Source organism: Enhydra lutris, unplaced genomic scaffold (assembly GCF_002288905.1).
Source record: "Enhydra lutris kenyoni isolate GAN:26980312 unplaced genomic scaffold, ASM228890v2 scaffoldscaffold9, whole genome shotgun sequence".
Taxonomy (NCBI): Eukaryota; Metazoa; Chordata; class Mammalia; order Carnivora; family Mustelidae; genus Enhydra; species Enhydra lutris.
Genome location: NW_019154093.1, coordinates 48,420,031 through 48,446,131, shown reverse-complemented (window position 1 = coordinate 48,446,131; position 26,101 = coordinate 48,420,031). Strand labels below are relative to the sequence as shown.

General features: G+C 34.5%; 1 protein-coding gene across 1 annotated transcript in view; it reads right to left on the bottom strand.

The window, feature by feature from the left end:
- The window catches only part of LOC111143256 (adhesion G protein-coupled receptor L2), a 295,647-nt gene that overhangs the window by 222,061 nt on the left and 47,485 nt on the right, over nt 1-26,101 (bottom strand). The window contains exon 2 of the mRNA XM_022496875.1: nt 3,856-3,897. The gene's annotated coding sequence lies outside the window, so the exon portion shown is untranslated. The remainder of the gene's footprint in view (nt 1-3,855; nt 3,898-26,101) is intronic.

Here is a 26,101-nt window from a genome sequence, read left to right as displayed (position 1 = left end):
AAGAAAAATATATATTTCCATATACAGATAGGTATGAATTTGGTTTCCCATTCTTTAGAAAAGACTGATGCTAGATTTTCCCTTCACATTATTTACAGTGTTATTTAAAGCACAGTGAGAAATTTCAGGTTAAATTTTTAGGCACTTTTTTTTTTAAGATTTTATTTATTTGATAGAGATCACAAATAGAGAGGCAGGCAGAGAGAAAGGGGAAAGCAGCCTCCCCACCGAGCAGAGAGCCCGATGTGGGGCTCGATCCCAGGACCCTGAGATCATGACCTGAGCTGAAGGCAGAGGCCTCAACCCACTGAGCCACCCAGGTGCCCCTTTCAGGCACATTTAAAAAGTAGTTCTATGAGAAGAATATTATCAAAATGCACAATATATAATCTCTCATTTACACAATATAATTTGTGTTTTTGGAGGGTTTGATTTTGTTTTTAAGATTTTATTTATCTATTTATTCGATAGAGAGTGAGCACAAACAGACGGAGCATTAGGCAGAGGAAGAGGGAGAAGCAGGCTTCCTGCCCTAGCAAGGAGCCTGATGCGGGGCTTGATCCCAGGATTCTGGAATCATGACCTGAGCTGAAGGCAGATGCTTAACAAATTTGGATAAAAAGGGCACCTGCTTCTCTGACTACCTGTCATCTCTCTCTCTGTCAAATAAATAAAATTTTTAAAAAATTTGGATAAGACTTTAAATATAAGTGAATTTCACAAACAAATGAAAATAACCCTTTTAATCATTAAAACCTTTTCATTCTAATGACTCCAAATATCACAATATTATCTTATGCTCTGTATAGTAAGTTTAAAGATACATTATTGTATTGTAAAATTCTAGAGCTAGAAAGGAATTCAGATTTCATAAAAAAATCTTTCAGTATAACTTTCTGATTTAAGACATCAGGAATTTTAAACCCAAAGTATAGGATATATCTTCTCAAAATCATACAGCTAGTCTTTGGTCTCTCAATTCTTAAAGCTGATGAATAGTTATGAAGGGACTCTAACTTTTCAGTTCATTTCTCTTGCCCCTCATGGCTTTTATAGTATCCTTTCTCGTTTGTGAGCTAGACAATCAGAGAACAAATTCTGTTTTAATTTTATGTAAACTGAGAGCAAGTGGGATGAAGTGAGAATTCGGGAAGCATTAAAGTGAACAGGATTAAGATACCTGCTAGAGCACTCTTTTTTTTCTTCCCTAAATTTCTTCTAAAATTATTGGCTTATGTCCCGACAAAGTCGCTGGATATTCGAGATACAACAGCAATTTATACTTATATGCTAAGTTTTCACCCTATAATAAATCACTCTTGAGAAGAAATTTTTAATCTCAGAAATATTCTATTTGTTCTACTATTGTGTTTATAATTAAGAAATTATTTGTTAACATTATTTAGGTTAAAAAAAAACTCTGCTAAAAGTTCCTTATAATTGCCTAGTTGTCTATTATACTTTCTTTTAATCTTGGACCTTAAAATAATTTTGCACATTAAACTTGCAAAGATGACTATTGGTTGTAGATGAGTAAATTACACAGATTTTAGATCAGTTTTTTATTATTATTGAGTAGTTTGATTTACTGACTTAAAATTTGAGTTATTTTAAAAGTTTCACCTTCATGTTTTAGCGTTTATGTAACTAGACCTTTTCTCCTTTTTTAAAAAAATTTCTTTTTATTTATCTGTAAAAGATTTTATTTTCAAGTAATCTCTATACCCAACATGGGGCTCACATTTACAACAGTGAGATCCAGAATCAGATGCTCTACTGACTGAATCGGCCAGGTGCCCTTAGACCTTTTCTTCTGAAAAAGTTCATAAAATATCACATTCTTTTATACTAAACACCAATGTGAATCTGAAGATTTTTTAAATTTCAGTTTTAAAATGTTTATTTTTTCACATGCATTTCCTGAGTTCTAGGAGTACTTTTGTATTGTAGTAAAATTAATAAAATGATAGCTTTAACCTCATTTAAAATACTTCATTGTCTTTTTTTTTTTTAAAGATTTTATTTATTTATTTGACAGAGAGAGATCACAAGTAGGCAGAGAGGCAGGCAGAGAGAGAGAGGAGGAAGCAGGCTCCCTGCAGAGCAGAGAGCCCGATGTGGAACTCCATCCCAGGACCTGAGATCATGACCTGAGCTGAAGGCAGAGGCTTAACCCACTGAGCCACCCAGGCGCCCCAAGATTTTATTTATTTATTTGACAAACAGAGATCACAAGTAGCAGAGAGGCAGGCAGAGAGATTGGAGAAAGCAGGTTCCCTGCTGAGCAAAGAGCCCGATGCAGGTCTCAATCCCAGGACCTGAGCTGAAGGCAGAGGCTTTAACCCACTCAGCCACCCAGGCACCTTTTTGTTTTTGTTTTTGTTTTTTTTTTAATCCAAGTAATCTTCAATTTCTGTTTTGTTTCCTTCTGTGACTAGGTGAAAGGGTCTTTTTGTTTTTGTTTTTTGCTTTTTTAAAATTGTATAAGATCATTTTGATTATGCAATTGGCACAAGTGGTATTTCCTCTATTATATATATCCACATTTCATTAATAATAAATATACTATTTTAAGTTAACTATTGAAATAATACTTTCATTCTGATTACAAAAATAATACATATATTTTTAAAAAATTTTATTTATTTATTTGAGATAGAGTGAGGGTGAATGAGAGAGCAAGAGCACAAGTAGGGGGTGTGGATGGGGGGCAGAGAAAGAGGGAGAAACAGGTTCTCCACTGTGCTAGGAGCCTAACACAGGGCTTGAACCCAGGACCCTGGGATCATGACCTGAGCTGAAAGCAGATGCTTAACCAACTGAGCCACCCAGGCACCCATAATACATATTTATTATACGGAATGAAGATGGAGTGAAGACTATTAAACTACCCATATTCCCACTGTTTTGTGCACCCTTTGTGAAACTTTTCTAAGCTTACCACCAGTATGCTCTCAATTCTTTCTCCATTGGATACACATGCACACGTGTACACAACATATAATATATGTATTCTATGCCTTGCTTTTTCACTTAATAGCACTTTTGATGATTGGTTTATTTCAAAGAGATTTTTTTCTACCGTGGGAAATTCCTGCTTTTTATAGGGACTATCCAAGACCACTGGGGGGAAAAAAAACTTCATAGGAGACAGTAATAACTTCCTGAGAAATGTCACTTTACATTGACCTTTCCCATTCAATAAAATTAATTTTTATTGTTATTTGAATTGTAAAGAGGTTATGATTAAGACTAAAACTAAATATCACCTTTTTGCATCATAAAAATGTAAAGGCAAGAAAACTATGTGTTTAAACAAAATGATACAGTAGCTAGCTTGCCTAGGAGAAGTTATGATATATATTCTTAAAAAACAAACACTTTTAAATTCACAGATGCTGCAAAGCCCTGGTCAAACATAAATTACAATCAGTTTTTATGTAACAGTAAAATTTCCAAAGGACTCTTACTCACCCACTCTCAATATGTATCACAGATACACTTTTTCTTTATGTTCATAGAATATAAACCACATTTATTTCTGTATCTGTGTATATTTTAAAATAAATTACCCCCAGAAAACAAAATGTTGACTCCACTGTGTTCAAATTCCATACAACAAAGAAAACAGAAACCTTATATTCCCTTCAAAGAGCCTGTAACATATATGGTGAGAATTTTGGAATGCTTATAGAATTTGAATGCAGCATCCATTTATTTCAAGAGTATAAGCTATCTTATAATTATCAGATCATTCAATATATTTAGCAAATGCCACTCCACTTTTATTATAACAATTCACTTTTTCTTGTTTGTGTTGAGTACTATCATATATAGAAAGAGTTCTTTACTTACCATTCTGGGAAAGATGAAATTTATCATTATGCCATAAATACCCTGGAAAGCAAAGAAAATATTGTTATTTATTATACCTCCATCCACAGGGGTTCTAACCACCAAATATAATGCATCAGCAGCAAAACAAAAATGAAGTAGATCTATTGCAGAAAGCATGAATCAGTGTTCTAAGAATTATTGAACAAGTATTGCATGCCTTTGGACAGAGCTACTTTAAGACGAAGCAGTTGTTGTGATAAGTAATTTTAAGGTCAGAAGTAAAACATTTTATTTTCCCCAAACAAATATTATAGCATTAAGAAAATATTGCCAATTAACTGTTTATTCTTCTCCCCTTTCATTGAATCTTTCAATGATACAGATGGGACAGCTATGCCTAAAACTCTTTAAGGGAAAACTGAGGGTCATTCTACTTTCTTGAAATCAACATTAATGACTATTTATAAAAAAAATGTAAATTAGTTTCCTGTTTGGAATCTTGAACTGGAAATCTGATGTAGGAACTGAGAAACAAAATTAGGAGTCCAAACTTCTACTTTTTCATACTAAATAAATGATAATAAAGCATTATTTATATATTTATATTGTTTTCTGTTGATTAAAAATAAGGTTTTAAATTGCATCACATAAAAATTAGAGCAAAATCATGTTTTAAAAAGCTATTTACTCTTGAATTTATTGTGTTCTTTAAAGATTTTTAATCAACACTTTCACATTTAATAATTAGTAAAAAAAAAACAAACAAAACCTTTCTTAACGTCAGTAGTTCTAATATAAAGAAACATGTCCAGATGTGAGAAAAAATGCTTTTCTCATATCCTGATAATGTTATTACATATTGGTCATTTTCCATTCCTTTACTTAATTATTTTTTAAATATCATAAACTTAACTTAGAGAAAAACACAATGAGTTCATCTCCCTTAACCTCTCTATCAAAACTAGATGATGGCTAAGGACATTTTAATAGATAACATACTTAGAAAAGGGTTTTTACTTGAATTTTTGAATAATGATATTTCAGACCCTTCAGGATTATTTTTGAATGAAGTAAATTTGAATAAAAATTTATCATGTGTTAATGTATCTGAATCATTATTTCCGAAAAAGATAATGTTTCTACAAATGAAAACTAGCTAAAATTTCAAATGGCAAATACATATTTTTAAGTAAGCTCTATGCCTAACGTAGGGCTTGAACTTATGACTCATAGATCAGGAGTTGCATGTTCTAATGACTGAGCCAGCCAGGTGCCCTTAAATGACAAATTTTGGTGTTCACAAAATTTGCTTTTTCCTAGAGAATAAAATTAAGATTTGAAGTGTGTCCTACCTAGATTTTGACATCAAAGATATCTTTTTTAGACATTTGTATTCTTAAAGAAATATTTGGGTAGAAAATATGGAACTCTGAAATTCTGTAGTGATTCAGGAATTCTGCCAATGAGTGTAGTTTCTTTCAAGAAAACTATTTTTGTACTTAATTGTAAATATTAATAATTTATTTCAAAATTTGTATTTATTGATTTTTCTTGAAATATTTTAATGGAAAAAAATTCTTTAACTTAGAAATATTTTACTGATGTCGTGCTTATTCCCATATAATTATCAATACAATATTTGATATTATAATTCATATTTATAATTTCTAAACTGCTAAAAAAAAAGTAAAGTATTTTTAAGCACCAGCTCCTGAAGAGGGCAGCACGTTCTAGATATTATTGAATTCTAAGCTCAAATATGACAGCTTTGGCTTTAGTATACTTTTTTAAAGAACTTGAGGGGAAAAAAAATTGGATATTTTTTATAGATGTCTGCTCCCATGATACAATAAACTAGCAGAAATTCTAGGCAGCTGTAGACCAAGGTCAAAACTGTATTTGATTATTAAAAGAGAACATTCAAATTAGACACCTAAAGCAATGTATTTAGAAAGGGAACAACAAAATACTAGTAAGGAGACTTTCCATGAGGATGTGTTTTATCTTAATACTGTAGATAACTTTTCCTATTGGCAGTGCATTGACTGTCAAAACTACTAAAGGGGTTAGATTTAATTATCTCACTCTTGCACATTTCATCTCAATTGCTATGGCAACATTCAGTTGCCTCAGCAGCAATGCACACTTTAATCAGATATTTCCTCCTTATTTCTCTATGAGCCAAAACTGTGTAGTCAAATTTACAACCAAGTCCTGATGAATCTGATAACACTTCCTACAATTTAATGGGCAACTTGCCCCCACCCACACATATAAATATTTTCAGAGAGGCTTGTAACTGTTGGACAAGTATAAAACTTGATAAGAATATACATTTGGACTTTCCTATTTCATTGATTATTTTTTTCTCTCTTTCTGCCACCATTCCTTTATTAGGAGTTTTTTACCAATTTGAAACTCACTCCAGCAAGATGCTACAATGGGTCATCTAACCTCAGTGGGAGAGCCAATGAGTAAGGGAAACAGCCTCTCACATTCAAATGTAAACTTTCCTGAAGAAGCCTATTGATTTATTTGCATTTTATCTGAATATACTTGGAATTGGCACACTAAAGAGCCTCGTTCTACTTCTTGAAAGCAGGTAAGAGAAGGAAGAAAAATAACGGAAGACAAAGCAAAACGTGATGGTATAGGAGGAAAACTGTAGGGTATCAGACTTATACAGAGGGCCAAGCATGAAGAAAATTTAGTCGAGCTTCAGTAATAGCAATTTTAATGAGAAGAAAAAGCATGATGCATTAAATTGTTGATGTCACTTGGGTGAATATTAACCATCTACATTGTTGGACAAATATAATCATGTTAGCATTTTGCAAAAGACTAGAGAAACTTTTTTGGGCATATAAGGAATATTCAAACTGTCTTCAAGTCTGATTTAAAGGGTTAGCTCATTATATTTTCATAAATGCTTGAAATTTCTCAAATAGTAACTATATTTTAATTTGATACTGTATAATAAATTTTTTGGGAAACTGTAATTAAGAAGCAAAGTATTCTAAGGTGTTCCTAACAATTTTAGGGGCTGCTAAAATTTGTATTTAGATAGCAAACATTTAATCCCAAAGTTCTCATAGTTCTCTGGTGAGAAATTTTACACCAGTAGATAACAGTAATATTTCAGCATGATTTTTCAATCGCCTCTTAGTAGTGTCTAGTAAAATTTTCATTAACAGAAGCAACCAAAAAGATGCTTTCTGTAGCTGGGTCTACTAGTCTGACATTTTAATAGCAATTTCTAGATTGTATCTTAGGTATTATAGACCATTAAATACAGTATTCAATCAAAACTTAACCAAACATAAAAAAGATTATTTAAGGTACCAGTTGTACATATTTTTAATTTTAATTGAGCTGATTATTAACAGACTATGTTCAAAATCTGCTCATTAATGATGAAGTTTGGATGCCATATAACCTTAGGAGTAGCCGAAGGAAGAGTAGTTTAATTAAAGAGAAACCTGCAGAGGAAGAGAAGCATGGAAACTATCTTTAAATATTAAAAGGGCTTTTCATATAAAGGAGACAGTGAGTATCTAAGAAAACCAAGAGAAATGGCAGAAGTTTCAGAGAAGTGGATTCCAGCTCTATATAAAGAAAATTTTAGGGGCGCCTGGGTAGCTAAGTGGGTTAAAGCCTCTGTCTTCAGCTCAGGTCATGATCTCAGGGTCCTGGGATGGAGCCCTGCATTGGGCTCTCTGCTCAGCAGGGAGCCTACTTCCTCCTCTCTCTCTGCCTGCCTCTCTGCCTCCTTATGATCTCTCTCTGTGTCAAATAAGTAAATAAAATCTTAAAAAAAAAAAGAAAATTTTAAAACAATTAGAATAGCTCAAACAATGGCTCAAGCTATGAAGCAGTTAAGTTCCTCATCTAGGCATATTTTATAAACTGTTTGCATACGGACTCGTTATTTTCTGCTGTTTGGATTCTGGAACAACACTGTAGAAAACATGGTAAAATCACTCCACAGATTGAGATCTGGGAGTTCAGATGAGTCACTTCTTAATGAATTTTTCAAGTACCAGTGCTTTATGTCAGTATGGAAACCAAGCAATGATCTGCAAACAGCATATTCAGCAGCAAGTTTGCAAATCCTACTCTGGAGAAATGGTCTAAATGAGAAAAACAAACAGTTCTTAGTGAAGAGTTATCTAAAACCTCCAAGGAGACATGTAAATCGGTCCTAATTGGCATTCTTTCAAGAACCTCTGTAGATGCCAGGGAGTGACTAGGGGTGAAGAATGAGTTTCCCTTTCAGTCTTCGCTTGGCTCTTCTACCTAAAGCTGGGGTGTTGCCAGACAACGTATGCCGCTGACTGTGTCAGACTTGTTCTCTGGATGAAAGGGAGATGTTGGCACTATCCTCAAACTCTATATTCACTTAAGAAATAATAATTGCTCAATTAAGGGTCCAGAGCTTTTTTTTTTTTTTCTGCACCCAGAGAAATTAAAAGTTGAAGAGAAAATTGCACAGGATGTGGGAATACTCACCTTCCCCAAGATTGCTGAAGAAGATAAGGGAAGGTTGTAACTAATTTGAAGATGATAAATAAAAGGAAATTGCTGGTTCTTTAACCAAAGCGATGGGCACTTTTTGTTTAATACCAGATCCTATAACGTTCTAGTTTATGTTATTTATAGTCTTTTTACTCAGTTTGGTTTTGAAATTTCCTTGTGTTATCCTGCTCTCGAATCACACTGAAGAAAACAAGAGGCTCACAAAAGGTCTTGCATAATATCTAACCTTAATGTACTTTAGTGCTGTTGTTTGGAGCATGCAACCTTTTGAAGGGTGACTGTCTTCCAGAAACATCCGTTTCTATCCAAAGAGACAATGGATAGTTTTGCTACTATAAGAAAAGCTAACTTTGATTTTTACCCTCAAAGAATATGGGATGTTACCTACTTCATTTTCTCTCTCGTTGCTCCTCCAGGCTTTTACAGTTGAAGCCTTTATATTAACTTAAGTTGTTTAAAATTCTACCTGCTGAGGTTTAGCTGGCAAATGGTCTTAAAACTTGTTTCCAAACTGCTCACCCACAAAAGCTTTTACTAGCCAGTTCCATTTGGTTGGCTATACTCCAAAACAGTCTCTGGTGAACAAAAACATTAGCTACAGAGAAACAGAAACTTCCATGGCACCCTGGAGGAACTTTTTGATCCAAAAGACACTACTAGTAAACCAAAATGTCATTGCAAATTCATGAACATTTCCTTATGTCATGAAAAGCGGTAGGAGGAAAGGGCTGCATTTGTGCAATTGTTGTTCCATGTGTGTAAACCTAGTCCCTGACTCGAGATCAAAGACTGTCTTCCATCAACAAGTATTTATTTAGTGCATACCATGTCTGAAGCCTAAAGAGTCAGAAAAGGACAAATAAGAGCTATTTTAAAATTCTGCTATTTGTTGAACGAACAAAGAAAGGCATATTGCCATCCTATTAAAAAAACCTTAATCATCTGTAAGATCATAAAATTAACATGAAACCAAGCACAGTATCTCTGTCTTGTCTCTATCAGTTAAAATGTTTAATCTATCTTATGCCATAGAAAGTTTTAATATATTTCAACAGCACTACTCCCTTCATTTAGGTAGTTTTTACAACAAAAAAGCACAAATCATGTTGCTTTACCCCGTATGGCCCTGCACCTCCACATCTACCCATTTGCCCTATATGTCTGTGGAGCATAAGGCATCTCTACTGAACTGTTTCTTCTCCATTTGTGAGCTTAAGGAAAGCAGGGAAAGTCTGTGTTTTTGTTTGCATTCTGACCAATGCAACAGTGCCCAGTAAACAATACTAAACATTTAGAAAATGATTATTCAATGAATAATGAATGATAATAAATAAGAGGAATGAAATGGTACTGACCTAAATGCAGGAATGTTCAGCAAGGTTAGTGTGGCTTGAAATGGTGTTGGTTTCATTGAAGGTATAGGGTTTTTTCCATGGGGCCTTCAGAAACAGATAGGATTTAGATAAAGGGGGAAAGGAAATAAAGCATTTCTAGTGGTGTTAAGATTATGAGCAAAGGGATTGTTTGGATGCAGAGATATTAATGAAAGGACTTCATTCTTTTTGATGGGACCATGGGTTGTGTAATGGGATAATGATTTTGTTTGGTTAAGATTAATGGATATTGTGTAGTAGTGTTTCTCAACCTTTAGTTTGCATTCGTGGGGATTTTGTTAAACTGCAGACTCTAATTTAGTAGGTCTGGATTGAAGTATGAGATTATCTATTTCTAACAAGTTCCCACATGATGTTGGTGCTGGTGCTGTATTCTGAATTGCAAGACTATGGATGATTCTTGAGGCTAGACACAGTCATATGGGCTTGATACAGCAGTTATTTGAAAATTACTCCATGTTCTCCAGCAGTTTTGGCATGATGAAAACTGCATTTAAGAAGATTAGTGTGTCAACCTTATGAATATAGGGTTCCTTATGCTAAGGAAGAAAGAATGTGGATATAGGAAAACCAGCTGGGAGGCTGTCTTACACTTTATCTGCATATTTCACAGATTTGGTTTTCAATTACTTATTGATTGATTAGTTTGTGTGGACATGGTCAATTCAAAAGTACTTTCTCAGTGGAATAACTGTGGGCCCACTGACTTTTTGAAAACAAGTCAAGTTTAGATAAAACACATGGGGAATTCATGAATGCTCTTCCCTTCCTCTCCATCTGGAAAAACTGCATTCCTTCTTAAAAATAGTTGAAATGTTAGCTCTTCTGTTCTTATCATAGTATAAAATTGTAAGTGTACCCTCACATGTATGTCTCAGACTCTGATCTTATTTTATCATATAGATAGTAATAATAATAATAATAAAACAATAGTAATACAACTTGTGTTTTTTGACTGCCAGGCAAATTGCTAAGTTTTATCATTAAATCCTTATAACAATGCTGTGAGGAATACTGCTATTATCATCACCATTTCTACAGATGGGGGAAAAAAAGAATACTTGCATGACTTAATATGGCGTTAGCTATAGGCCAATACATATATTTACTCAGAGTGCAAAGAGAGCATGCTCGGCATGGGGGTGTCTAGCTATGTGCTAGATGAGATGCCCTTCCCGCAAGCTGGCAATGGAAGGAAGAGAACTAGCTCAGCCTGGCATGAAGGAGCAGCAGCTGGGGAAGCCAGAGCAGATGTGTAGCCACTGAACCAATCAGGAAGTGACCTTGATTGATCAATGTTCCCAAACTAGTTTTAAGAATCCTTTCTGTCTGGAGCAAGATGGTGGAGGAGTAGGAAACCTAATATAGGGTCCCAGGAGTTCAGTTATAGTTATCAAACCATTCTGAACACCTACAAACTCAACTGGAGATCAAAGCAAAAAAGAGCAGCAATTCTAGGAACAGAAAAGTGACCACTTTCTGGAAGGTAGGATGTGCGGAGAAGTGAATCTGAGGTGATATAAAGGAAGAGAGACTTTGGGGAGAGGGGCCAGCTCCTGGCAAGTGGCAGAGCATCGAAGCACAAAATCAGAACTTTTAGAAGTCTGCTTCACTGAGGGACGTTGCTCCAAAGGCTAAGCTGGGGGTGGAGCCCTCATGGGGACAGTGTGGTCTCAGACCCCATCAGGTCACAAAAAGACCAGGGGTGTCTGATGTGGCGGAGCTAACAGGTATCAGAGTGGGGAAGCTGGCTGCAATGATGGAGCCAAGCAGTGGGCTCTCAGCTTGAGGTTACCTTAAACTGTTATCCAAGGCATAATCAGGCCACCGCTCTTCGAGTGGCAGATATGGGTAGACTGCCTCCTTCCTCCTCTGTGAGAGGTGGTGTGGGAGCATGTTGCAGGAATCCGCTGGGTTTGGAGACTCCAAACAGGGCCATGACCAGATATAGAAATGCTTGGTCACGGGCTGTGTGAGCTCAGAGTGTGGCCGGAGACCAGGGAGATGGGAGAGGTTGACTGCTTTTCTCTGAGGGCACACTGAGTACTGCGGCCCTGAGCTCTTGGCTTTACAGGGCCAGGGATTGGGAGGTCAACATTTTCATTCCTGTCCTCCAAAGCTCTACGGAAAGCGTTCAGGGAAAAAAGCTACCGAAAGCAAAAATGAGCAGATTGCTTAACCTGGCCCCTGGCAAGGGAGGTGCAATTCTGTCTGTGGTAAAGACATTTAAGAATCACTTTAACAGCCGCCAGAAGATCAACAAGAACATTCAGCCAAGACCAAGTTTACCGATCAATAAGAACTGCAACACTTCAGAGCTACAAGAATACAGCACATAGAATTCATGACTTTTCCCCATGATTCTTTAGTTTTTCAAAGTTAAAGTTTTCAGATTCTTTTTTCCTTATTCTACTTTTTAAATTTTTCCTTTTTCCCCTTCTAACAATTTTTAACTATTTTATCTTATCAATACCTTTTTAAAAATCTTTTAAAATTTTCATTGTTATAAATTTTCATGTTATAGTCATATTCTATCCCTTCATTGTATTTAATCTTATTTTCTTTTTTTAATATATAGGTTTTTCTTTCGTTAAAATTTTGGGATACAGTTTCTTCTAATAGATCAAAATATACCCTAAATCTAGCATTTTGTTCTAGTCTCCAGTCTGATAACATTATTTCCCTCCCTTTTTTTAAACAACTTTTTATCTTATCAATTCCTTTCTTAGAATCTTTTTTAAATTTTTCATGTTTACAGTCATATTCCATCCCTTCATCACGTTTAACCTTATTTGTGTGTGTATATATATACACACACAAAAGAAAGAAAGTTTTTCTTTCTTTAAAATCATTGGAGACAGTTTCTTCTAACAGACCAAAATACACCCAAAATCAAGTGTGTGACTCTGTTCTAGTCAATATATATATATATATATATTTCCTTCCTTCTGCCCCCACCACCAGTTTTGTATCTCTTCTGACTTGGTTACCCTGTATTTTTTTGGGGTCATTGTTACCCTTTTAGTATTTTATTCTCTCATTCATCCATTATTATCTGGATAAAATACAAGGTGGAAAAACTCACATCAAAAAAAAAAAAAAAAGAACAAGAGGCAGTACTGATGGCTAGGGACCTAATCAAATCAGACATTAGTAATATGTCAGAACTAGAGTTCAGAAGGACAACTATCAAGGTGCTAACTGGGCTTGAAAAAAGCACAGAAGATACTAGAGAATCTACTAGAGAAAAAAGCACAGAAGATAGTAGAGATTCTAGAGAATCCCTTTCTGGAGAAATAAAAGAACTAAAATCTAACCAAGTTGAGGGGTGCCTGGGTGGTTCAGTGGGTTAAAGTCTCTGCCTTTGGCTCGGGTCATGATCCCAGGGTCCTGGGATCGAGCCCCACATCGGGCTCTTTGCTCAGCAGGGAGCTTGCTTTCCCCTCTCTCTCTGCTTGACTCTCTGCCTACTTGTGATCTCTCTCTGTCAAATAAATAAATAAAGTCTTTAAAAAAAATAAAATCTAACCAAATTGAAATTAAAAAAGCTATTAATGAGGTATAATAAAGAATGGAGGCTCTTACTACTAGGGTAAATGAGGCAGAATAGAGAATTAGTGATATGGAAAACCAAATGATGGAGAATAAAGAAGCTGAGCAAAAGAGAGACAAACAACTACTGGACCACAAGGGGAGAATTCGAGAGGTAAGTAATACCACAAGATTAAACAATATTAGAATAATTGGGATCTCAGAAGAAGAAGAAAGAGAGAGAGGGGCAGAAGATATATTGGAGCAAATTATAGCATAGACTTTCCCTAATTTGGCAATGGGAACAAGCATCAAAATCCAGTAGGCACAGAGAACCCCCCTCAAAATCAATAAAAATAGGCCCACACCCCATCATCTAATAGTAAAACTTACAAGTCTCAGAGACAAATAGAAAATCCTAAAAGCAGCTCAGGACAAGAGGTCTGTAACATTCAATGGTAGAAATATTAGATTGGCAGCAGACCTATCCAGAGACTTGGCAGGTCAGAAAGGACTCGCATGATATATTCAGAGCATTAAAGGAGAAAAATATGCAGCCAAGAATACTATCCAGCTAGGTTGTCATTGAAAATAGAAAGAGAGATAAAAAGCTTTCAAGACAAATAAAAACTAAAAGAATTTGCAAACACCAAACCAGCCCTATAGCAAATACTGAAAGGAGTCCTCTAAGCAAAGAGAGAGACTAAAAGTAACAAACCAGAAAAAAAAAGAGACAACATACAGTAACAGTCACCTTACAGGCAATACAACGGCATGACATTCATATATTTCATTAGTTACCCTGAACGTAAATGGGCTAAATGCCCCAATCAAAAAACACAGGGTATCAGAATGGATTTTAAAAAAAAAAATCTATATGCTATCTACAAGAAACTCATTTTAGACCCAAAGACACCTCCATATTTAAAGTGAGGGGGTGGAAAACAATTTACCATGCTAAGGGACCTCAAAAGAAAGCTGGTGTGGCAATCCTTATATCAGATAAATTAGATTTTAGGCCAAAGACTATAATAAGAGATGAGGAAGGACACTATATCATACTCAAAGGGTCTGTCCAACAAGAAGATCTAACAATTTTAAATATCTATGCCCCTAACATGGGAGCAGCCAATTATATAAACCAATCAATAACAAATCAAAGAAACACATCAACAATAATACAATAATAGTAGGGGACTTTAACATCCTCCCCCACCAATGAAATGGACAGATCATCTAAGCAAAAGATCAACAAGGAAATAAAGGCTTTAAATGACACCCTGGACCAGATGGACATTGCCCAATATATTTAGAACATTCCATCCCAAAGTAACAGAATGCACATTCTTCTCCAGTGCGCATGGAACATTCTCCAGACTAGATCATATCCTGGGTCACAAATCAGGTCTCAACCAGTACCAAAAGACTGGGATCATTCCCTGCATATTTTCAGACCATCATGTTTTGAAACTAGAACTCAACCACAAGAGGAAAGTTGGAAAGAACTCAAATACACGGAGGCTAAAGAGCATTCTACTAAAGAATGAATGGGTCAACCAGGATATTAAAGAAGAATTGAAAAAACTCATGAAAACAAATGAAAATGAAAATACAACTGTTTAAAATCTTTGGGACACAGTAAAGGCAGTCTTGAGAGGAAAGTATATAGCAATACAAGCCTTTCTCAAGAAACAAGAAGGCCTCAAGTACACAAACTAACCCTACACCTAAAGGAGGTGGAGAAAGAACAGCAAAGAAAGCCTAAACCCAGCAGGAGAAGAGGAATCATAAAGATTGGAGCAGAAATCAATGAAATAGAAACCAACAGAACAGTAGAACAAATCAATGAAACTAGGAGCTGGTTCTTTGGAAGAATTAATAAGATTGATAAACTCATGGCCAGACTTACAAAAAGAAAAGAGAAAGGGCCCAATTTAATAAATCATGAATGAAAGAGGAGAGATCACAACCAATACCAAAGAAATACAATTATAAGAACATATTATGAGCAACTAAACACCAGCAAATTAGACAATCTGGAAGAAATGGATGCATTCCTAGAGAAGTATAATCTACTAAAACTGAACCAGGAAGAAATAGAAAACCTGAACAGACCCATAATCAGTAAGGAGATTGAAGCATTAATCAAAAATCTCCCAAAAACAAGAGCCCAGGGCCAGATGGCTTCCCAGAGGAATTCTACCAAACATTTAAAGAAGAATTAATACCTATTCTTCTGAAACTCTTCCAGAAAATAGAAATGGAAGGAAAACTTCCAAACTCATTTTAGGAGGCCAGCATTACCTTGACCCTAAAACCAGAAAAAGACCCCATCAAAAAGGAGAATTAGAGACCAATATCCTTGATGAACACGGTTGCAAAAATTCTCACCAAAATACTAGCCAATCCATTAAAAGGATTATTCACCATGACGAAGTGGGATTTCTACCTGGGCTGCAAGGTTGATTCAACATCCACAAATCAATCAATGTGATACAAAACTTTAATAAAAGAAAGAACAAAAACCATATGATACTCTCAATAGATGCTGAAAAAGCATTTGACAAAGTACTGCATCCTTTCTTGATCAAAACTCTTCATAGTGTAGGCATAGAGGATACATACCTCAATATCATCAAAGCCATCTATGAAAAACCCACAGCAAATATCATTCTCAATGGGGAAAAACTGAGAGCTTTTCCCCAAGGTCAGGAACAGGGCAGGGCTGTTCACTATCACCACTGCTATTCAACATAGTACTAGAAGTCCTAGTCTCAGCAATCAGACAACAAAAAGAAATAAAAGGCATCTGGATTGACAAAGAAGAAGTCAAACTCTCACTCTTTGAGGATGATACGATACTTTGTGTGGAAAATCCAAAAGACTCTACTCCAAAAGTGCTAGAACTTATATAGGAATTCAGTAAAGCATCAGGGTATAAAATCAATGCACAGAAATCAGTTGCATTTCTATACACGAACAGCAGGACAGAAGAAAGAGAAATTAAGGAGTCAATTCCATTTTCAATTGCACCCAAAACCATAAGATACCTAGGAATAAAACTAACTAAAGAGGCAAAGAATCTGTACTCAGGAAACTATAAAAGTATTCATGAAAGAAATTGAGGAAGACACAAAAAAATGGAAACTCCTTCCACACTTATGGATTGGAAGAACAAATATTGTGAAAACATCTATGCTACCTAAAGCAATCTACACATTTAATGCAATCCCTATCAAAATACCATCAATTTTTTTCAAAGAAATGGAAAAAATAGCCCCCAAATTTATATGGAAACAGAAAAGACCTTCAATAGTGAAAAGAATGTTGAAAAAGAAAACCAAAGTTGGCAACATCACAATTCCAGACTTCAAGTTCTATTACAAAGCTGTAATCATCAAGACCGTATGGTACTGGCACGAAAACAGACACATAGATCAATGGAACAGAATAGAGAGCCCAGAAATAGACCTTCAACTCTATGGTCAACTAATCTTCAACAAAGCAGGAAAGAATGCCCAATGAAAAAAAGACAGTCTCTTCAACAAATGGTGTTGGGAAGATTGGACAGACACATGCAGAAAAATGAAATTGGATCATTTCCTTACACCACACACAACAATAGACCCAAAATGGATGAAAAACCTCAATGTGAGACAGGAATCCATCCAAATCCTTGAGAAAAACACAGGCAGCAACCTCTTCGACCTCAGGCACAACAACTTCTTCCTAGAAACATTGTCAAAGGCAAGTGAAGCAAGGGCAAAAATGAACTATTGGACTTCATCAAGATCAAAAGCTTTTGCACAGCAAAGGAAACAGTCAACAAAACCAAAAGATAGCCAACAGAATGGAAGATGATATTTGCAAATGAAATCAGATAAAGGGCTAGTATCCAAATCTATAAAGAATTTTTCAAACTCAACACCCAAGGAACAAATAATCCAATCAAGAAATGGGCAGAAGACATGGACAGACATTTCTGCAAAACAGACATCCAAATGGCCAACAGACACATGAAAAAGTGCTCAACATCACTTGGCATCAGGGAAATATAAATCAAAACCACAATGAGATACCACCTCACACTCAGAATGGCTAAAATTAACAAGTCAGGAAATGACAGGTGTTGGCGAGGATGCAAAGAAAGGGGAACCCTCCTACATTTTTGGTGGGAATGCAAACTGGTGCAGCCACTCTGGAAAACAATATGGGGGTTCCTCAAAAAGTTGAAAATAAAGCTACCCTATGACCCAGCAATCGCACTACTGGGTATTTACCCTGAAGATACAAATGTAGTGATCTGAAGGGGCATGTGTACCCTAATGTTTATAGCAGCAGTGTCCACAATAGCCAAACTATGGAAGGAACCTAGATGTCCATCAACAGATGAATAGATAAAGAAGATGTGGTATATAGAGAAAATGGAATACTATGCAGCCATTAAAAAACCGGAACTCCTGCCATTTGCAACAGCATGGATGGAACTAGAGTGTATCATGCTAAGTGAAATAAGTCAATTAGAGAAAGACAATTATCATATGATCTTTCTGATATGAGGAATTTGAGAGGAAGGGCAGAAGGTCATAGGGGTCAGGGAGGGAAAAAATGAAACAAGATGGGACTGGGGAGGGAGACAACGCATAAGAGACTCTTAATCTTAGGAAACAAACTGAGTGTTGCTTGGGGTTACCCCCCACCTAGGGATAGGGTGGCTGTGTTATGGACATTGGGGAGGGTATGTGCTATGGTAAGTGCTGTGAATTGTGTAAGACTGATGATGCACAGACCTGTACCCCTGAAGCAAATAATACACTATATATTAATATAATACATTATAATACATTCAGAGAATGATCAGTCAAGATGTGTTCTAAGAAATCCTGGTTTCTTTCTTTATTATTATTATTATTTTTTAACATTTTTAAAAGATTTTATTTATTTATTTGACAGAGAGGGATCACAAGTAGGCAGACAGCAGACAGAGAGAGAGGGGGAAGCAGGCTCCCTGCTGAGCAGAGAGTCTGATGCAGGGCAAGATCCTAGGACCCTGAGATCATGACCTGAGCTGAAGACAGAGGCTTTAGCCCACTGAGCCACCCAGGTGCCCCAGAAATCCTCGTTTCTTAGTGTAGCTTCCATTTTTGCTTGATAGCAAATTTGATCTCAAATAATTATAATAAGAGATAGGAATTTGTGTTTCTTATGTCCTAGGTACAACTTTAAGCAATTTACATGTGCTGTCTCATTTAATGCTCATAATAATCCCATGATTTAGGTGTAATTATTACCCTTGTTTTACATATGAAGAATATGAGGCACAAAGAGGTTAAATAATTTGTCTAAGTTTCCATACTTATAGAGCAGAATTATAGTTTGAACCCTCTATACCATGTTATTGATCTTAGCCTAACTTGTTTTTAGTAATATAGAGTTCTCTTTTCTTAAGTGAACACCATAAATTTCTTCAAATCATATTTGTGAAAAGTTAATTTTCTCACAAGTTAAGAAAGAGTCCATGAAATGTAAGAGGTCTTATTGTTATGTTTTTGCTTCTATTAATACATCACAATGCCTGACTAGGAGGAATTCCCCAAGACTGGCAGACATTTAGACATGGGGAAATTTTTTTTCTATGAAAGCATAGCAAATTTCAGATATCCTGGGGCTCCCATACTCCTAACTTCTCCAGTCATACTCCAAACCCCTCATGCCCACAACTCAATTCCACATAAGAATGAGTATTCTCCAAAACAGGGGAAAAGAATATTCGAAGGATAGTCTCCTTTAAACATTTTTTGCCTTTAGGAAAATATAGTTAACCTCTGTGATCCCTTGTTAGGTTAATTATGATAATCTTTCAGCTATTTTAAATGCCAGATGTGATAAAAATTATTACTTGATTGACCAACTAAACAAGCATTCAAATACAAGTAGAATATCTTATGCCACACAAACTTAATATTGTAATTTTCAATTTTTTAAAAAGAGTTTATTTATTAGGGTACCTGGTGGCTCAGTGGGTTAAGCCTCTGCCTTCTATTATTTGCCATACTATTTAAAAATGGTTGTATTATATTAATGTGGGTAAGTATAATATCCACATATTATTTCTGCTAAGTTTTCTGCCCCTCAGGAAGTATCATAACTTCATTTTAAAGCGTATTTATTTATTTGTCAGAGAGAGAGAGAGAAAAGGAGTGCACAAGCAGGGGGGAGTGGCAGGTAGAGGGAGAGAGAGAAGCAGGCTCACAGCATTGGGCTTGATCCCAGGACCCTGGGATCATGACTTGACCAAAGGTAGATGCATAACCAACTGAGCCTCCCAGGCTCCCTTCATAATTTCCCATTTAGATAATATTCATTGATGTTTTAATACCTATCAGAAATTTGACTCCTTCCTACTAAATTAAATAAAAAGACCTTTCACATTTAAACAAAAGAAAATAGAAAACCATCACTATAACCATTAGTACCAAACATCTGAGAAATCTCAATTGTTTTCAATGGAAACCCCACAAAGCATATTGTTCTTTTTTTATTATTTACCTACCTTATTTTAAAAGGGGCGGCCTGCAGTCTACACCTCAGATTGTATTATACAAATTCACGAAATATACATGACTTTTCTATAACCTGAACAATATTTTAGGATTATGACAAAATTTCATGGAAGATGTTGAATTTGAATTTTTTAAGTTATTTTCTTACTTTGGAACAATTCCAAGTTACAAAAATGTTGTAACTGCAGTACAAATAATATTGTTCCTGAATGATCTGAGAATTATGATAATTTGAGAGTAGTAACAACTGAACACTTGAACATATTTTCCCCACAAACATGGACATCTCTTTATAAATGAAATGCAGCCACTAAATTCAGAAAATAGATACACACTACCATATAATCCTCAGACTGCATTTAAGTTTTGTTGCTTGTTTCAATAATACTCTTCATAGCAAAAGGATCCAGTCTAGAATCAAGGAGTGCATTTCATTATTCTGCCTCTTTAGTCTCTTTTAATCTAGATTTCCTCAATTTCCCCATAATTTTCATGGATTTGACATTTAAAAAAATTACAACTTAGTTATTTTGCAAGATGCTCCTTGTTTGAGGTTTATCTTCTGCTTTCCTACTACTGGATTTAAATTGTCTGTCTTTGAAGAATCATGAAAGGGATTTTGTTGTTCATCTCACAATATCCTATCATTTGATACATTACTTGTGAAGTTAGTATTAATTCACGATTAAGATGATCACTGTAAAAGAATTTTTGGTAAGTATATTATGGAGAAGTACATTAACTTTCAACTTACTGACTTACTAATATAAATATGAGCTCATGGATATCCATTTTATCCAATGGGTTATCATCTGCTTTTATTATTATTCACTTGATCTTCTAATAGTCTCAGATATGGGCAGTGTGATCTTCTTTAATCTGACTTCTTCTTTCTTTGACATGTCCCTGGCATTTTTTTGAGTACTTCCATATTTTTGTACAACAAGAGAGGCTCTTTTTGTCTTTCTCATGCCCCAGCTGTGCAAACAGCTACTTCTCCAAGCAGTCCTAATTTCTTTTATTCAGAAATGGTATTTAGAAACCAAGATTTGGGAGGTAGGTGTGCCCATTGTTTGGGTGTGTCATTATTCTCAGGATTTGGAACTAAGAAAATATATGTAGGAAAAATTCATCTATCCATCTATTTATCTATTTTTCCATATATACACATATTAACATATAGCTTCTATCTATATCCATACACTAGGAATTCACACTGATATGTGCATTTTTAAGCCAACACCACAGGATCCAACATAGTTTCTTTCTTTTCATATTTGTAACTTCTTTCTACAACAGTGGAAACCCTATCTCCCAATTTTGCTTAACATATTTATTTGATCAATTTCCTCATGTATATTATCCTATTGCTGCTGAACATCCCAGTCCTCTCTCCCCACACCAGATGCTCTTCTTATCCTTCTTGAGTTCCAACACTGCTCTTCAGGCTGCTGAGTTCTCCCTATACTCTACTCTATAGAGTCTATCTACCTATACCTATACTCTCTATGGATGCTAACCTTACTTGTCCCCATCTAATGAGTTTGGGACTAAATTATTCAGGAAAGAAAGATAAGGAAAGAGAAGGGAAGATGGAAAGGCAGATGAAAAAGAAGAGAACAGGAAGAACTTGTAATATTTTTAAATTGCTTATTTATCTGTTATGTGGATTCTAATGTCATTGCATATTACATATTTAATTGAAAAATTCTTTTTATTGAGTAACTAAAAACAAAATAACAAGTCTACTTTAACTAACTAAACTTCACATATTTGACAAATATTTATTAAGTACCTACTCTGTGCCAGTAAAAATAAATTTTAGTAAAAACCCAATTAACTACAGTTCTCAATTAATCAATATATTTTACTTACTTGCTTTTCAGGGAAATTGGCCCGTTATAAGAAATCACATCCAAATTGAAGATTTATTCCAAACAAGGTCAGTCATAAAGTCAGTATGGATTTTACTGTAATTCTCATGACTTATGTATTATACTATATAATAAGAAGTGATATTCAGGATTATGACCCTGAAAGGGAATATGAAACTCAATCACAATCTAAATACTGCCATGCTCATTACAGACATGTTAGAAATATTTTCAACAAATATTGTTTTATTCTGTTAACCATAAAACTATTTTTAGTTTAGTTTGGTTTCCCCAAACAACCAATTTCTCATTTATTTATTCATTCTGCAAATATTTAGGAAGCATTTATATGTGTCAGGCACTGTTTAAGAAAATCTATTGAAGTTTCTGTTTTGATGGAGTTTAGCATCTTAGTGAGGGGGAAAAAGTCAATAACCAGACAATTGTGCTATTCCAGGTATTATAAGTGCAAGAAGAAAAATAAAGAAAGCTAGGGGAGCTGCCTTAGACAGATGGTTAGTTTAGTTTTCCTTGCCATCAGTTTGTCATTTATCCAATGAGATTTTCCTTCTCAAGGTGAGAAAGACATTGTTCTCATATTTGTTTGCTGGATTTCTTTAGTATGTTGGGTCAAATTTATAGTAAACTCTTAGTTGTATTTAAATCATTTTGAACAGACTAGGCAGATATTAATCAAGATAGCAAATTGGGGAAGGTAGAAAAGAAAGGAAGAATCACTTGAGGAAGGAGTTTGAGTGGATTTTTAAATTAAAAAAGAATCTTCTTCATGTTGCTTAGGTTTTCTATGTGAGTTATGATATCTTCATGATGTTTAAAAACTATTTTTGTTAAAAAATACTTTCACAGTGGCTGAATTCTACTTCAAATAATATGCTGATAGCTTATGTATCCTGAACAAGAATGAATGGAAAATGAAGTCATTGAGATAGACAAAAATCTGTAAATCTTTCTATTGTTCATCAGCCACTTTCCAGATATGTATGTTTTACTAATTCCTATTAATGTTTTACTAATTCCTACTAATTCCTATTAATTCCTCTACTTTAATAATTTAAATTATAGATATGGCTGAAAACCCTTCTGTTATTCTCAAGCAAAATTTGGTATCTTATTTCTTAGCTCAGTAGATTTCTGTCTACTCCAATGGTACTGTTATAAATTTAAAGAATTAATAATATCAGTTTAACAGAAAGAAAAATAAGAAAATGAAAGTGATTAAATTCTAGAATAAATTAGTGAATAGAAGTAAGTAGCATCCATATGTGAAAGAAAGAGCACTGGACAGGAATTTTGAGACCTGATCTGAACTCTTCCTAGTTCTAGTTAGGTAACTTTGGGCAAACAAATTCTATTTTCTTATCTTGTCTTCTTTTTGGCATAAGGAAGATAATGTCAGTTCGTGTCTAAAGTCACCATTTTAGAAACAAAATCCTAGAGGTAAAACCAACAAACCCAATAAAAAAAATACCAGCCTCATGTGTTTTGACACATGCACTTTCTCACACTGTACACACATACTGTACTAAAAGAAAAATTATTTTTCAGTCAAATAAGAGAATATGTTGAATACTCAATTATTAAAATTCCTATTCACCACGATTACTGCTCTGTTAGTTTCGATTCTTTCAAAAATTATAATAATCCTCTCGAATGATTATATTTGAGAAAAAAGAAGGATAGGAGAAATAGCTACATTATATTTCTCTTTTGATGTTTGTTTTTTCAGTAAGGTTCACAAAAGACATCTCTATCTCAATCATTTAGACTTTGCATATGTGCAAAAATACATTTTATGAAAAAATTCCTGATGTATTTTATATTATTTCTCAAATAAATAATAATGTACAGGGTTGAATTTGTTTACTCATTCTCAGAGAGAAAGGGACCCAAAATAACTTTTGTACTATTAAAATTATTGGAAAAAAAATCTAATAATAAGTTTTGTTAACTATAATAATACCTTGACTTTTATATAATATATGTATTCACAGTAGAGAATACTTTACAAAATATGCATGTGATTTTTCTGGTTCATTTTCAAAGGCATTTTATAAAATACAGATTAAACAGTTTCAAAAATGTATTTCTTTTACTCATTTTGTCTCCATAATATTTAGCATCCTATACTTTCAATTTTAATGAATTCCTTTTTAATATGTACCAATTGAGTATACATATTATATATTTATTTTCATATGTATAATGCATATTGTATACATATTATATGCATATGTGCAAAGGCACAATGTTCACTGGCAAGGACCTTACAATTTGTATTTTATTTTATTTATTTTATTTTTTAATTTTTTTTATATGGGACACTTCACTAATTTGCATGGCATCCTTTGTGCAGGCGCCAAGCTAATCTTCTCTGTATCATTCCAATTTTTAGTATATGTACTATGACTGATATTTTAGAAATTAAAACCAAAATGGAAAAACTTTCCACAAAATAATCAGAATATACAAAAAAATAACTCTGAACTTTGATTTTATTTCTTCCTGTACATTATATTATATAAATTCCATTTTATTTTTTTTAACCAAGCAATACCTGAATCCACTAAAAAATTTCCTCTGACATGCTTTATACCCCTATCTAAGTTGATGAGCATAAAGCTACTCATTTTTTTGGCCTTAAGCCATTTTATAAGGTAAACAAAGTCAGAGGAGTATTTGTTAAAACCTCAACTACAAAACTAGTGACATATCCAGTGGATGGCAAATTTGGATGGGAGGGAAAAGCTGCTCAGAGACCTTGTTAGCTGACTGATACAATATATATACATTAAGGAGCCTAGAAAGCACTGGACAAAGGGTTATGTTGCAGTGGTATTTGTTGTAAAGCTACATTCCTCCCCCTTATAAATCCATAAAGAGTATATGTTTTTTCACATAAATTTATACCCAAAGGTGGAACCCAATTATCTGTCACAGAACTGTTTTAAGAATGAAGTGAGATCATATTTATAAAATTAACACTGAGTGTGTACTAAGATCTTGGCCCTGTTTTAAGTGTATTCATCTTTACAACAACACTACAAATATTAGGTTGAAGCATAGGAAATTGCAATTTCTGTAGATGAAAAACAGTTGAATATCTGCAGAATTATATTTCAAATTCATCCTATCGTTTCATGTTACAAATGAAGAAACTGAGGAACAGAGGGGTTAAGTAACTTGCCCAAGGAGAATCATTGTTTTTCTCACTTTACAATTGAGAAAGCTGATTATATAAGAAAGAACAAGCAACTTTTCTGTGGATACACCGCTACCTGCCTCTCAGGGAGTTAGATCAAAAGAGATTATATCTGCTTATGCACTTTGTAAATTTCACATTGCTAAAAATGTTAAACTATTTCTGCTGTTAATATAAAATCTTCTCTTTCCACCATCATATTGGGTCTTTCATTCTCCAATCACCAAGGATTACAAGGAAATGATGCCTTTGGTTTGGTTTCAAGATAAAAAGGCTATCATATTTACTCTCCTCTGAGATGTTTCCCCTCCAAAACGACAGGGTGACTGCAATCATCCATCCTGACCTTTCTGTTATCAACTCAATGTCAAATGATTAAGGTGAGAGAGTACTTTGGTTTGTCCTCAAATTATTTTCCATGATGTCCTTGGGACAGATGAGGTGCAAGGGCTATTGGAGATAACATAAAAACATTGATGAAACATTATCATTTCTCAAGTAGCACACAATAAACTTCAAACAAAATTTCATGGGATTTAATTTGAGCTGGAAAGAGGGATATTTTAGAAAGCATACATGGCAGAAGAAAGAAGAAACTAAGTAGAGACATCAGGTTGCTCTTCTTCTTCTTCTTCTTTTTTTTTTCTCTTCTGCTCTACTTTTGTCAATGTCCTTGTAATAAGCTAGGCACTTTGACACATTTGAGCAGCATTTGGTGCACTGCAATGAGGCCATGAAGATCTTTCTTAGCAACATGTGCTAGGTGTGCTAGTCCAATGAAGTACTTCAATTCCATTAGTGGTTTCCTTGTAAAAATTTCAACTGCAACAGTAACAGTGTATCTTTATGGTTCTCTATATTATTTAGAAGCATTTTAAGTGGGATAATGCTCGTAATCTTTAGAACATTGCCAAACATGCTCAGCATTTTAATCGGTATTGATTTCTTATGAAATTTTGAGCATATCTTAATTTAACATTTAGAAACACAAGTGCTTTCATGTGTTCAGAGAACGCTTAACCATCCATCAGGAATTTAGGTTAATTTCCTTAGGAAATGATTCATCACACTCCTTGCATTTATCTTATTCTCACTTTATTTTCTAGATTTATCTTTAATGTATCCTTTCCCACTTCCCAACATTTA